Source organism: Ursus arctos, unplaced genomic scaffold, assembly GCF_023065955.2.
Source record: "Ursus arctos isolate Adak ecotype North America unplaced genomic scaffold, UrsArc2.0 scaffold_28, whole genome shotgun sequence".
Taxonomy (NCBI): Eukaryota; Metazoa; Chordata; class Mammalia; order Carnivora; family Ursidae; genus Ursus; species Ursus arctos.
This window is the reverse complement of record NW_026622963.1, coordinates 16,544,169-16,556,407: the sequence shown is the minus strand read 5'-3', so window position 1 is coordinate 16,556,407 and position 12,239 is coordinate 16,544,169. Positions and strand designations below refer to the sequence as shown.

Sequence of the window (12,239 nt, the reverse complement as noted above, 5' to 3'; positions counted from 1 at the left end):
GCCCGCCTGAGAGACTGCCAGTCCGCCGTTGCCTACTGGTGCGGGCTCTGGCTCCAAGAGAGGATTCACCATTCCTCTTGCTCAGCGGCGTAGCTCTGGTTGGTCCAGGCTGCTGGAGGGCTCTGAGGCTATCGGCTTACCCCTCTAGGTGTGCAGCCTGCCTCATTCAGTTTGCCAGGCGGCCCAGAATGTGCTCGGATCGATGATGACTCCCTCATTCTGCATTCCTTGGAAAAGCTGAACAAAATGAGTGAGAACTCCCTACCGTCGTTCTCATCGAAACTGAGGTCCGGCACATTGTCTCCCAAGGGCAGGTAGGAGCGAGGGACAGCTTGCCCTCGGCCACACTCTCTCAGCCAACGCAACCACCACTGCCACCACCCCCATCCCCCACCGCCACCCCCCCCCCCACAATCCCCCAACCCCCAAGGGCCTCGGCATGGGATAGCCTTGCAGAGTCCTCTGGGTCCAGGAGGTGATTCCCCATCCTAGCTGGGTGTTCTCGGCATGGAGGCCTCATGGACTGGCCGGGTGTTGGTGGTGTGTCGGGCAGCTGGCATCCCTATCGTCGGAGTACCATTGCGCAGAGTTGACACGGGTTATGGGAGCGTGTGGCATGGATCAATGTGGGCCAGGGTGGCGTTTCAGGCAGAGCTCCTGGTGTTGTGTGCGGTGGGAGCCTCACGGCGGTAGCTGCCATGGGTCCGGAGAAGAGCCCCAGCCGGGCAAGCCACGATAGGTGCCCATGCACTTTGGCTCGGTGATGTGCGTGGAATGACCCATGGGGCTGGCCAGAGGGCAGAGGCACTAGGCCAGGCTGCTACCCTTTACGGGGCCTGAGAGTCTCCCAGTGGCTGCTCACTGTGTCCACGCAGGGCCTGTGCTGTGGACCCAGGGCGGGAGTGGAGCCACTGAGCTGCCTCTTGGCCTGGACAGGAACTGCAGGAACCGGGAAGGACTGCAGGAGCGTTGATCCCGTGCTCCTGCGCAGCCCTAGGCTGTGGGTGTCTTCCGACACAGCCTGTCATGGCACCTTGAGTTGTGGGAGTCCCGCCCGCCCTTTCAAGGTCGAGGCAGCCAACCACTGGAAAGCCGAATAGCTTCAGGGTGCCTCACTCTGGCCTCTCTCCAGTGCCATGGTCCCCAACCGGTGTGCCCCTGGCATCTGCATCCTTGAGGAGGGGCGTTCCGGGGGTGTCTTCGCAGGGCCCCGCAGGGATGCGTTAGTGATGACCTGTGGGCCAGCTGGCCCTGCGTCAGGTGGCTTAGCCCAGTTTGGTCATGGGGACCTTGCTTCCTCGGGCCCAGGGCTCCCGAGGTGAAAGGTGTTTTCCCGGCCGGGTGTGTTTGACCGGGGGCCAGGTGTCTCCCAATCCTGCTGGGCGGGGGTGGCAGGATCGAGACCTCTCAGTGGTAGTCGGCGTGCCAGGGAGGACAGGGAAGGCCCCAAGTGTGCCCATGCCAGCCGGGCAAAATGCCCTGTCAGGAGGGGGAGCTGGGCAAACATCCACCTCTCCTTGGGCAGGAGAAGTGTCCTGCTTTCCTAGCGCCTCTGGGCTGTGGGGCAGCGGGTGTGGACCTCTGCGAGGGCCATGGTGCTGTTCCTGTGTTGAGAGAGGGGCCCTGCATTGCATTCCCCGGGTCAGCTTACGCAGCATCCATTGCGCTTGTGGCTGTCCTGGGTGAAGATCCCTGACCTGGACATGGGAGTCCCGTTTGACCTCGGTGGCGGGGGGACCTGCCGTACAGTCACAGGGACACGGGTGTGGACCGGGCTGGTGAGTGGACCGGGCCGCTGAGTGACTGCACGTTTCCTAGGAGGTCGGGCCCCCGTAACCCACTGGCTGTGGACACGCCCATGCCCTGGGTGGCAATGGGCCCCGGGATCAGTTGGGTCATGCGCCCGCCTGCAGCAGGATGAGGTTAGCGCTTGCCAAGGGCTGTGCCGCCTGCCCCATGAGGGTGTTTTTGCCGGGTGCACAGGATGCGGCACCTGGCCTGGAGTCTGCGGGCTCTTCACCTTGGTACGGCTTGGGTCAGTTTCGACCGAGGACCCCGTGTCCCAGGGGTGGCAGCCTTTCCATGGGCCCCTGGGTTTTCCCGGTGATGGCTGAGGTGGTGTGCAGGGTAATAACACTGGGACAGCTAGCAGGGTGACAGCCCACATCAACGTCGCTCCTCCGGTGCATCAGTGGGTGTATGTAGAGAGGGCATGCTGTGCTTTGCCAGGGTGACCTTGAGACGGGGAGTCTCTGGCCATTTTCAGCTGCCTTAGGGGTCAAGCGTGGCGCTCGGGGTTTCAGTGGCAACAATCTCATGTCACTGGGAGGCAAGACGTGAGGCCAGGGATCCACGTACCCGGAAGACTCTGTTGAGAGCTGAGGCCTCCACATGTGAGGACAAATGCCCGCATGCTTACCCCCCCATCAGAATCACCCAGACCGGGCCCCACCCCCCTGCACACCCTCGACCACACGGCACACAGGGACTACATGCAGTCAAAAGTCACCCCCCACACACAACAACACAGAGACCCCATCTGCATGCTCACACACGGGCGGGCACATACTGACACACACACACCCACACACTCGCACACACAGAGATACACACACACATTTAAACTCACTCAGGCACTCAAACCCGCGGCCATGCTGTTCTCTGCCTGTGGCATCACGCCCGGCTGCAGCCAGCCCTGTGGGATTGAGGGACAGGACAGGCAGGTTCAAGACTCACCCCCGGATCCATTCTGAGCCATCCGGCGAGCTGAGCACCAAGGTCCGTTTCTAACGGGTGTGTTTGTATTGTCCACACTTCTCAGGTGCCGTGGCCATGCTAGACTCACCGTCAGCCTGCAGGACTAGGCCTACCTGTCCTTGGATGTGCGGAGTTTGGCTGGGTCCCTGGAAGAAGTGTGGCCCCGGGTGGGCACGCTCTGGACGTCAGATCGCGAAGAGGGTAAGCCTTCCATTGTCTCAGGCGCAGCCATTGTCTGTAGGATTTCCTGCGCCTGCCTGAGAGGCTGCCAGTCCGCCAGTGCCAACTGGCACGCGGGGTGTGGCTCCAAGAGAGGATTGACCGTTCCTCTTGCTCAGTGGCGTGGCTCTGGTCGGTCCAGGCTGCTGGAGGGCTCTGAGGCCATCGGCTTACCCCTCTGAGCTGCGCAGCCTGCTTCGATCAATTGGCCAGGTGGCCCAAAATGTGCTCGGATCGATGATGACTCCCTCATTCTGCATTCCTTGGAAAAGCTGAACAAAATGAGTGAGAACTCCCTACCGTCGTTCTCATCGAAACTGAGGTCCGGCACGTTGTCTCCCCCAGGGCAGGTAGGAGCGAGAGACAGCTTCCCCTTGGCCACACTCCTGCAGCCACCGCAACCACCTCCGCCACAACCTACCCATCCCCACCACCCCCAGAAGCCCCGTCAAACCCCGAGGGCCTCGGCATGGAGAGCCTTACGGAGGGCTCAGGGTCCGGGAGGCGTTTACCCATCCTTGCTGGGTGTTCATGCCACGGAGGTCCTCGTGTACTGAGCGGGCTTTGGTGGCTTGTCGGGCGGCTGGCATTCCTGTCTTAGGAGTCCCATGGCGCGGCGTTGGCACAGGCCTGGGAGCGCATGGCACGGACAAGTGTGGGCCAGGTTGGCACTTCAAGCAGAGCTCCTGGCATTGTTAGTGGTGGGAGCCTCGCGGCGCCTGCTGCGTGGGTCCGGTGTAGAGCTCTGGGCCGGGAAAGCCACGAAAGGTCCCTGTGCCCTTGGGCCCAGTGACGTGCATGGAATGCCCCATGGGGTTGGCAGGAGGGCAGACACTAGGCCAGGCCGCTATGGTGACAGGGCCTGAAAGTATCCCAGTGGTGCTCACTGTGGCCACAGAGGGCCTGTGCTGTGGACCCAGGGCCCAAGTAGAGCCACCAAGCTGCCTCTTGGCCTGGACAGGAGCCTCAGGGACTGGGAAGGATGACAGGGCGGTTGATCCCGTGCACCTGCGTGGCCCTAGGTTCTGGGTGCGTTCCACAGAGCCTGTCACGGCTCCGTGGGTGTGGGAGCCCCGCCCCGCCCTTTCCAGTAGGGGCGGCCAACCACTGGACAGCCAGGACAGCTTTGGGGTGCCTTGGTCTGGCGCCGCCATCCCCAACCGGTATCCCCCTGGCATCTGCATCCCCGAGGATGAGTGCTCCAAGGGCGTCGTCGCCGGGCCCTGGAGGGATGCGTTAGTGTTGAGCCACAGGACTGCCGGGCCTGCATCTGCTACCTTAGCCCAGTGTGGCAGTGGGGACCTTGACTCTGCAGGAACGGGACTCCCGAGGTGGAAGGTGTCTTCCCGAGCAAGTCTGATTGACTGGGGGCCAGGTGTCTCCCAATCCTACTGGGCTAGGGGGCAGAATCGAGACCTCTCGGTGGTAGTCTGAGTGCCAGGGAGGGCAGGGAAGGCCCCGAGTTTGCCGATGCCAGCTGTTCGCAGTGCCCTGTCAGGAGGGGAAGCTGGGCAAACATCCACCTCTCCTTGGGCAGGAGAAGTGTCCTGCTTTCCTAGCGCCTGTAGGCTGTGGGGCAGCGGGTGTGGACCTCCATGAAGGCCATGGTGCTGTGCCTGTGCTGAGAGAGGGGCCCTGCCGTGTATCCACAAGTACAGCTAAATGCAGAGTCCACTGAACTTGTGACTGTCCTGGCTGAAGATCACTGGCCTGGACGTGGGAGTCCCGTTTGACTTCGGTGGCAGGGGGACGTGCCATGTAGGCACATGGACAGTGGCGTGGACTGGGCCGCCAAGTGACTGCACATTTCCTCTCAGACTGGGCCCCCAGGCCCGCTGGCTGTGGACACACCCGTGTCCTTGGTACCAATGGGCCCTGGGATCAGTTGGGTCGTGCACTGGCCCACGGTGGGGCGACGGCACCACTTGCCAAGGGCTATGCCACCTGCCTTGCGAGGCGTTTTGGCCGGGTGTGCGGGACGCAGCACATGGCTTGCAGTCTGTAGGCCCCTCACATCCCTACAGCTTGGCCCAGTCTCGATGCTGCACCTGGTGTCCGAGGGGTGGCAGCCTTCCCATGGCTCCAGAGTTTTCCCGGTAGTTGCTGAGGTTCTGTGCAGTGTAATAGCGCTGGGACAGCTAGCGGGGTGACAGTCTGCATTGACGTTGCTCCTCCGGTGCATCAGCGGGTGTACGTAGAGAGGGCGTGTGTGCTTCACCAGGGTGACATTGAGACAGGGAGTCTCTGGCCATTTTCAGCCGCTCTAGGGGTCAAAGGTGGTGCTCAGGGATTCATTGGCACCGATGTCGTGCCACTGCGAGGCATGACGTGAGGCCAGGGATCCACGTACAGGGCAGGCTCTGTCGGGAGCTGAGGCCTCCACACGTGAGCAGCCCCCACATGCCTACCCCCCCCATCAGAATCACCCACACCGGCCCCACCCCCCCGCGCCCACTCGACCACACAGCACACAGGGACTACATGCAGTCAAAAGTCACCCCCCCAACAACAACAAGGAGACCCCATCCACGTGCTCACACACGGGCGTGTGCCTACAGACACACCCACACACTCGCACACACAGAGATACACACCCACACTCAAACTTTCTCAGGCACTCAAACCCGGGGCCATGCTGTTCTCTGCCCGTGGCATCACGCCGGACTGCAGCCAGCCCTGTGGGACAGAGGGACAGGAGAGGCAGGTGCAAGGCTGACCCCCGGATCGGTTCCGAGCCGTCTGGTGAGCTGAGCACCATGGTCCGTTTCTCACACATGTGTGCATATTGTCCACACTTCTCAGGTGCGATGGCCATGCCAGGCTCGCCGTTGGCCCACAGTACTAGACTTTCTTCTCCTTGGATGCACGGAGGTTGGCCGGGTCCCAGGAAGAAGTGCAGTCCCAGCTGGGCACACTGCGGACGTCGGATCGCATAGACGGTAAGCCTTCCATTATCTCAGGCGGCGCCATGGAGTGTAGGATTTCCTAGGCCCGCCCAAGAGGCTGCCAGTGCGCGGGTGCCTTCTGACGCGCTGGGTCTGGCTCCAAGAGAGGATTGACCATTCCTCTTGCTCAGCAGCTTGGCTCTCGTCAGTCCAGGCTGCTGGAGTGCTCTGAGGCCATCGGTTTACCCCTCTGAGCCTCGCAGCCTGCCTCGTTCAATTGGCCAGGCAGGCCAGAATGTGCTCGAATCGATGATGACTCCCTCATTCTGCATTCCTTGGAAAAGCTGAACAAAATGAGTGAGAACTCCCTACCGTCGTTCTCATCGAAACTGAGGTCCGGCACGTTGTCTCCCAAGGGCAGGTAGGAGTGAGGGACAGCTTCCCCTTGGCCACACTCCCACAGCCACCGCAACCGTACTGCGACCACCTCCCCAACCCCCACCACCAGAAGCCCCGCCAACCCCCAAGGGCCTCGGCCTGAGAGAGCCTTGCAGAAGGCTCAGGGTCCAGGAGGCGTTTCCCCATCTTATCTGGGTATTCGCAGGATGGCGGTCCTCTTGGACTGAGCAGGCTTCGGTGGCCTTTCGAGCTGCTGGCATCCCTGTCGTAGGAGTCCCATTGCACGGCGTTGGCACGGGCCCTGGAAGCACCTGGCATGAACCAGTGTGGGCCAGGGTGTGCATCAAGCAGAGCTGCTGGCATTGTGTGCGGTGGGAGCCTCACGGCGGCAGGTGCCGTGGTTCCGGAGGCGAGCCTAAGGCTGGGCAAGACACGATAGATGCCCGTGACCTTGGGCCCAGTGATGTGCGTGGAATGACCCATGGGGCTGGCCAGAGGGCAGAGGCACTAGGCCAGGCCGCTACCTTTGACAGGGCCTGAAAGTCTCCCAGTGGACGCTCACTGTGGCCACCCAGGGCCTGTGCTGTGGGCCCAGGGCTGGAGTGGAGCCACCGAGCTGCTGCTTGGCCTGGACAGGAACCTCAGGGATTGGGAAGGACCCCAGGTGTGTTGATCCCTTGCACCTGTGTGGTCCTAGGCTCTGGGTGTGTTCTTACACAGGTGGTCACGCCTCTGTGAGTTGTGGGAGCCCCACCCCCCCTTAAAAGGTCGGGGTGGCCAAACGTTGGAAAGCCAGGAAGGCTTCAGATGCCTTGGTCCGGTGCCGCGTTCCCATACCGGTGTGCCCCTGGCGTCTGCAACCCTGAGGAGGGGCGCTTGGGGGTGTTGTCGCAGGGCCCCGGAGGGATGTGTTAGTGATGACCCACAGCCCACTGGGCCTGCATCGGCTGGCTTAGCCTAGCGGGGCCATGGGAACCTTGCCTCCTCGGACCCGGGGCTCCTGAGGTGAAAGGTGTTTTCCCGGCCAGGTGTGTTTGACTGGGGACCGGGTGTCTCCCATACCAGCTTGGCGGGGGAAGGGTTTGAGACTCTAGGTGGCAGTTTGCATGCTAGGGAGAGCAGGGAAAGCCCCGAGTGTGCCAATGCTAGCTGGGCGCAGTGCCCTGATTGAGAGGGAGCTGGGCAATCGTCCACCTCTCCTTGGGAAGGAGACGTGTCCCTCTGTCCTCACGCCTCTAGGTTGCAGCACAGTGAGTGTGGACTTCCGCGAGGGCCATGGTGCTGTGTCTGTTCCGAGGGAGGGGCCCTGCCTTGCGTCCCCTGGGACGGTTGACCGCAGCTTCTACTGTGCTTGTGGCTGTCCTGGCTGAAGATCACTGGCCGAGACGTATGAGTCCCGTTTGACTTTGGTGGCGGGGGGACGTGCTGTGCAGGCACGGGGACGTGGCATACACTGGGCCGCTGAGTGACTGCACATTTCCTCTCAGACCGTGCCCTCGAAGCCCGTTGGCCATGGACATGCGTTGCCCTGGGTGGCAATGGGCCCTGGGTTCAGTTGGGTGGTGCGACGTCTCCCGGCCTGCCAAGGGCTGTGCCCCCTGCCCCGCGAGGGAGTTTTGGCCAGGTGCGCGGGACTTGGAGCCTGGCCCTGAATCCCCAGACTCCTCACCTCGCTACGACCCTGTACCTGGTGTCCATGGGTGGCAGCATTCCCATGGGCCCCTGGGTTTTCCTGGTGGGGGCTGAGGTTCTGTGCAGTGTAGTAGCGGTAGGACAGCTAGCGGGGTGACAGTCTGCCTCAACGTCGCTCCTCCGGTGCGTCAGTGGGTGTACGTAGAGAGGGCATGTTGTGCTTCGCCAGGGTGACTTTGAGTCGGGGATTCTCTGGCCATTTTTAGCCGTCCTAGGGTTCAAACGTGGTGCTCAGCATTTCAGTGGCACCAATGTGGTGCTGCTGCGAGGCAGGATGTGAGGCCAGGGATCCACATACAGGGCAGGCTCTGTCGGGAGCTGAGGCCTCCACACGTGATCACCCCCCCTCCCGTGTGCCTATCCCCCCATCAATATCACCCAGACCTGGCCCCACCCCCCCTGTACTCACACAACCACATGGCACACAGGGACTACACGCAGTCACAAGACACCCCCCACACACAACAACACAGACACCCCTTCCGCGTGCTCATACAGGGGTGGGCACGTACACACACACACACACACACACACACAGAGATACACACCCACGCTCAAACTCACGCAGGTACTCAAACCCGCGGCCGTGCTGTTCTGTGCCCATGGCATCACGCCCGGCTGCACCCAGCCCTGTGGGACGGAGGGATAGGACAGGCAGGTGCAAGACTCACCCCCAGATCCGTTCCGGAGCCATCTGGCGAACTGAGAACCACGATCCGTTTCTCACACGTGCGTTTGTATCGTCCACACTTCTCAGGTGCGGTGGCCACGCCAGGCTCGCCGTCGGCCTGCAGGACCAGACCTTCCTGTCCTTGGATGAGCAGAGGTTGGCCCGGTCCCCAGAAGAAGTGTGGTCCCGGGTGGGCACGCTGTGGACGTCGAATAACGAAGACGGTAAGCCTTCCATTGTCTCTGGCAGAGCCTTTGGCTGTAGGATATTTTGCGCCCACCTGAGATGCTGCCAGTCCGCCGGTGCCTACTGGTGCATAGGGTCTGGCTCTAAGAGAGGATTGACCGTTCCTCTTGGTCTGTGGCATGGCTCTGGTGGTCCATCGGCCATTGGCTTACCCCTCTGAGCCACGCAGCCTGCCTCGTTCAGTTTGCCAGACGGCCCAGAATGTGCTCGGATCGATGATGACTCCCTCATTCTGCATTCCTTGGAAAAGCTGAACAAAATGAGTGAGAACTCCCTACCGTCGTTCTCATCGAAACTGAGGTCCGGCACGTTGTCTCCCAAGGGCAGGTAGGAGTGAGGGACAGCTTCCCCTCGGCCACACTCTCTCAGCCACTGTAACTGCCACTGCCACCACCTCCCCATCCCTACCACCAGCCCCACCACCACCACAAGTCCTGCCAAACCCCAAGGGCCTCGGCATAGGAAACCCATGCAGAGGGCTCAGGTTCCGGGAAACGTTTCCCCATATTAGTTCGGTGTTCATGACACGGCGGTCCTCTTGGACTGAGCGGGCTTTGGTGGCCTGCCGAGCAGCTGGCATCCCCATCGTAGGAGTCCCATTGTGTGGCGTTGGCACGGACCCTGGGAGCCCCTTGCACGGACCAGTGTAGGACTAGGGTGGCGAATCAAGCAGAGCTCCTGGTGTTGATGCGGTGGGAACCTTGCGGCCGCAGCTGCCATGGGTCCAGAGTAGAGTACTGGTCCGGGCAATTCATGATAGGTTCCCGTGCCCTTGGGAGTGGTGATGTGCGTGGAATGGCCCATGGGGTTGACAGGAGGGCAGAGACACTACGCCAGGCCGCTACCATTGACAGGGCCTTAAAGATTGCCAGTGGCGCTCACTGTGGTCATGTAGGGCCTGTGCTGTGGGCCCAGGTCGGGAGTGGAGCCACCGAGCTGCCTCTTGGCCTGGACAGGAATGGCAGGGATTGGGAAGGACTGTAGGAGGGTTGATCCCGTGCACCTGCATGGCCCAAGGCTCTGGGTGTGTTCCGACATAACCCGTCACTGCTCCGTGGGTTGTGGCAGCTCCACCCTGCCTTCTCCATGTCGGGGCGGCCATCCGTTGGACAGCCGGGATGGCTTCGGTGTGCCTTGGTCCTGCGTCGCGGTCCCCAACCTTTGTGCCCCTAGCATCTGCGTCCATGAGGAGGGGCACCCCGGGGCATCGTGTCAGGGCCCCAGAGGGATGTGTTAGCGATGACCAAAGGGCCGGCCGGGCCTGCATCAGCTGGCTTAGCCCAGTGTGGTTGTGGGGACCTTGGTTGTTTGGGCTGGGGCTCCCGAGGTGAAACGTGATTTCCTGGGCGGGTCTGTTTGACTGGGGTCCAGGTATCTCCCAATCCTGCTGGGTACGGGGCGGGATCGAGTTGTCTCTGTAGTAGTCTGCATGCCAGGAAGGGCAGGGAAAGCCCTGAGTGTGCGGATGCCAGCTGGGCACAGTGCCCTGTCAGGAGGGGAAGGTGGGCAAACGTCCATCTCTCCTCAGGTACGAGAGGTATCCTGCTTTCTTCATGCCTTTCGGCTGCAGGGCAGCAGGTGAAAAGTCCATGGTGCTGTGCCTGTGCTGAGAGGGGGGCCCTGTCTTGTGGGTGTACATAGAGAGGGCATGGTGTGTTTTGGCTAGGGTGACTTTGACACGGGGAGTCTGGCCATTTTCAGCCACCCCTAGGGCTCAAACATGGTGCTCCATGTTTCAATGGCACCGATCCCATGACGCTGCGAGGCAGGACGTGAGGCCAGGGATCCACGTACCGGGCAGGCTCTGTCGGGAGCTGAGGCCAGCACATGTGAGGACAAACGCCCGCGTGCCTACCCCCTCATCAGAATCACCCAGACCCGGGCCCCCTTCCCTGAACCACTCGACCTCAGGGCACACAGGGGTACACGCAGTCAAAGAACACCCGCCCCACGACAGCACAGACACTTCTTCCACGTGCTCACATGGGCGTGTGCGTACAGACACACACAGCCACGCACTTGCAGACACAGAGATACACACCTACACTCAAACTCACGCAGACACTCAAACCTGCAGCCATGCTGTTCTGTGCCCATGGCATCACGCCCCGCTGCAGCTAGCATGCGGGACAGAGGGACAGGACAGGGAGGTGCAAGGCTCATCACCGGATCCATTCCCAGCCGTCTGGCGAGCTGAGCACCGCGGTCCGTTTCTGACGCGTGTGTTTGTTTTGTCCACAGTTCTCAGGTGCAGTGGACACGTGAGGCTCGCCGTCGGCCCGCAGGCCTAGGCTTTCCTGTCCTTGGATGCGCTGACATTGGCCGGGTTCCCGGAAGAAGTGTGGTCCCGGGTGGGCTCGCTGTGGACATCAGATCGTGAAGACGGTAAGCCTTCCAGTTGTCTCAGGCGCACCCATTGGCTGTAGGATTTTCTGCGCCCGCTTGAGAGGCTGGCAGTCCGCCAGTGCCTACTGGTGCGTGGGGTCTATCTCCAAGAGAGGATTGACCGTTCCTCTTGCTCAGTGTCATGGCTCTGGTCGGTCCAGGCTGCTGGAGGGCTCTGAGGCCATTGGCTTACCCCTCTGAGCCGCGCAGCCTGCCTCGTTCAACTGGCCAGGCAGGCCAGAATGTGCTCGGATCGATGATGACTCCCTCATTCTGCATTCCTTGGAAAAGCTGAACAAAATGAGTGAGAACTCCCTACCGTCGTTCTCATCGAAACTGAGGTCCGGCACGTTGTCTCCCAAGGGCAGGTAGGAGTGAGGGACAGCTTCCCCTTGGCCACACTCTTGCAGCCACCCCCCCAGCCCCCCCCACAAGCCCCGCCAACCCCCAAAGGCCTCTGCATGAGAGAGCCTTGTGGAGGGCTCAGGGTCCGGGAGGTGTTTCCTCATGTTAGCTGGGTGTTCACAGCATGGCGGTCCTCTTGGACTGAGGGGGCTTTGGTGGCATGTAGGGCAGCTGGCATCCCTGTCGTAGGAGTCCCATTGCACGGCATTGGCACAGGCCCTGGGAGGGCATGTCATAGACCAGCGTGGGTCAGGGTGGCACTTCAGGCAGAGCTCCTGGCGTTGTGTGCATTGGGAGTGTCGCGGCGGCAGCTGCCGTGTGTCCAGAGGAGAGCCATGGGCAGGGCAAGCCACGATAGGTGCCCGTGCCCTTGGTCCTGGTGACGTGCGTGGAATGCCCCATGGGGTTGGAAGGAGGGTGGAGGCACTAGGCCATGCCACTACCGTGATAGGGCCTGAAAGTCTCTCAGTGGCCGCTCACTGTGGCCACGCAGGGCCTGTGCTGTGGGCCCAGGGCAGGAGTGGAGCCACCGAGCTGCCGCTTGGCCTGGACAGGAACCTCAGGGACCGGAAAGGACCGCA

The 12,239-nt window shown here is 61.8% G+C and overlaps 1 long non-coding RNA gene and 5 other non-coding genes across 12 annotated transcripts in view; all 6 read left to right on the top strand.

The window, feature by feature from the left end:
* Positions 1-196: 196 nt before the first annotated feature.
* On the top strand, positions 197-291 carry LOC113263836 (small nucleolar RNA SNORD116). Its single transcript, XR_003319424.2, has one exon. It is a non-coding gene; the product is annotated as a small nucleolar RNA SNORD116 (small nucleolar RNA).
* Positions 292-3,207: 2,916 nt separating this feature from the next.
* LOC113263830 (small nucleolar RNA SNORD116) lies at positions 3,208-3,302 on the top strand. The gene has a single exon (XR_003319418.1). It is a non-coding gene; the product is annotated as a small nucleolar RNA SNORD116 (small nucleolar RNA).
* Positions 3,303-6,164: 2,862 nt separating this feature from the next.
* LOC113263839 (small nucleolar RNA SNORD116) lies at positions 6,165-6,259 on the top strand. The gene has a single exon (XR_003319427.1). It is a non-coding gene; the product is annotated as a small nucleolar RNA SNORD116 (small nucleolar RNA).
* Positions 6,260-9,077: 2,818 nt separating this feature from the next.
* Positions 9,078-9,172, top strand: LOC113263829 (small nucleolar RNA SNORD116). Its single transcript, XR_003319417.1, has one exon. It is a non-coding gene; the product is annotated as a small nucleolar RNA SNORD116 (small nucleolar RNA).
* Positions 9,173-11,160: 1,988 nt separating this feature from the next.
* Positions 11,161-12,239, top strand: part of LOC113263599 (uncharacterized) — an 80,306-nt gene continuing 79,227 nt past the window's right edge. For all 7 annotated transcript variants that reach the window (XR_008956041.1, XR_008956039.1, XR_008956043.1 and 4 more), the window contains exon 1: positions 11,161-11,253. This is a non-coding gene — a long non-coding RNA (uncharacterized LOC113263599). The remainder of the gene's footprint in view (positions 11,254-12,239) is intronic.
* LOC113263828 (small nucleolar RNA SNORD116) lies at positions 11,504-11,598 on the top strand. The gene has a single exon (XR_003319416.1). It is a non-coding gene; the product is annotated as a small nucleolar RNA SNORD116 (small nucleolar RNA).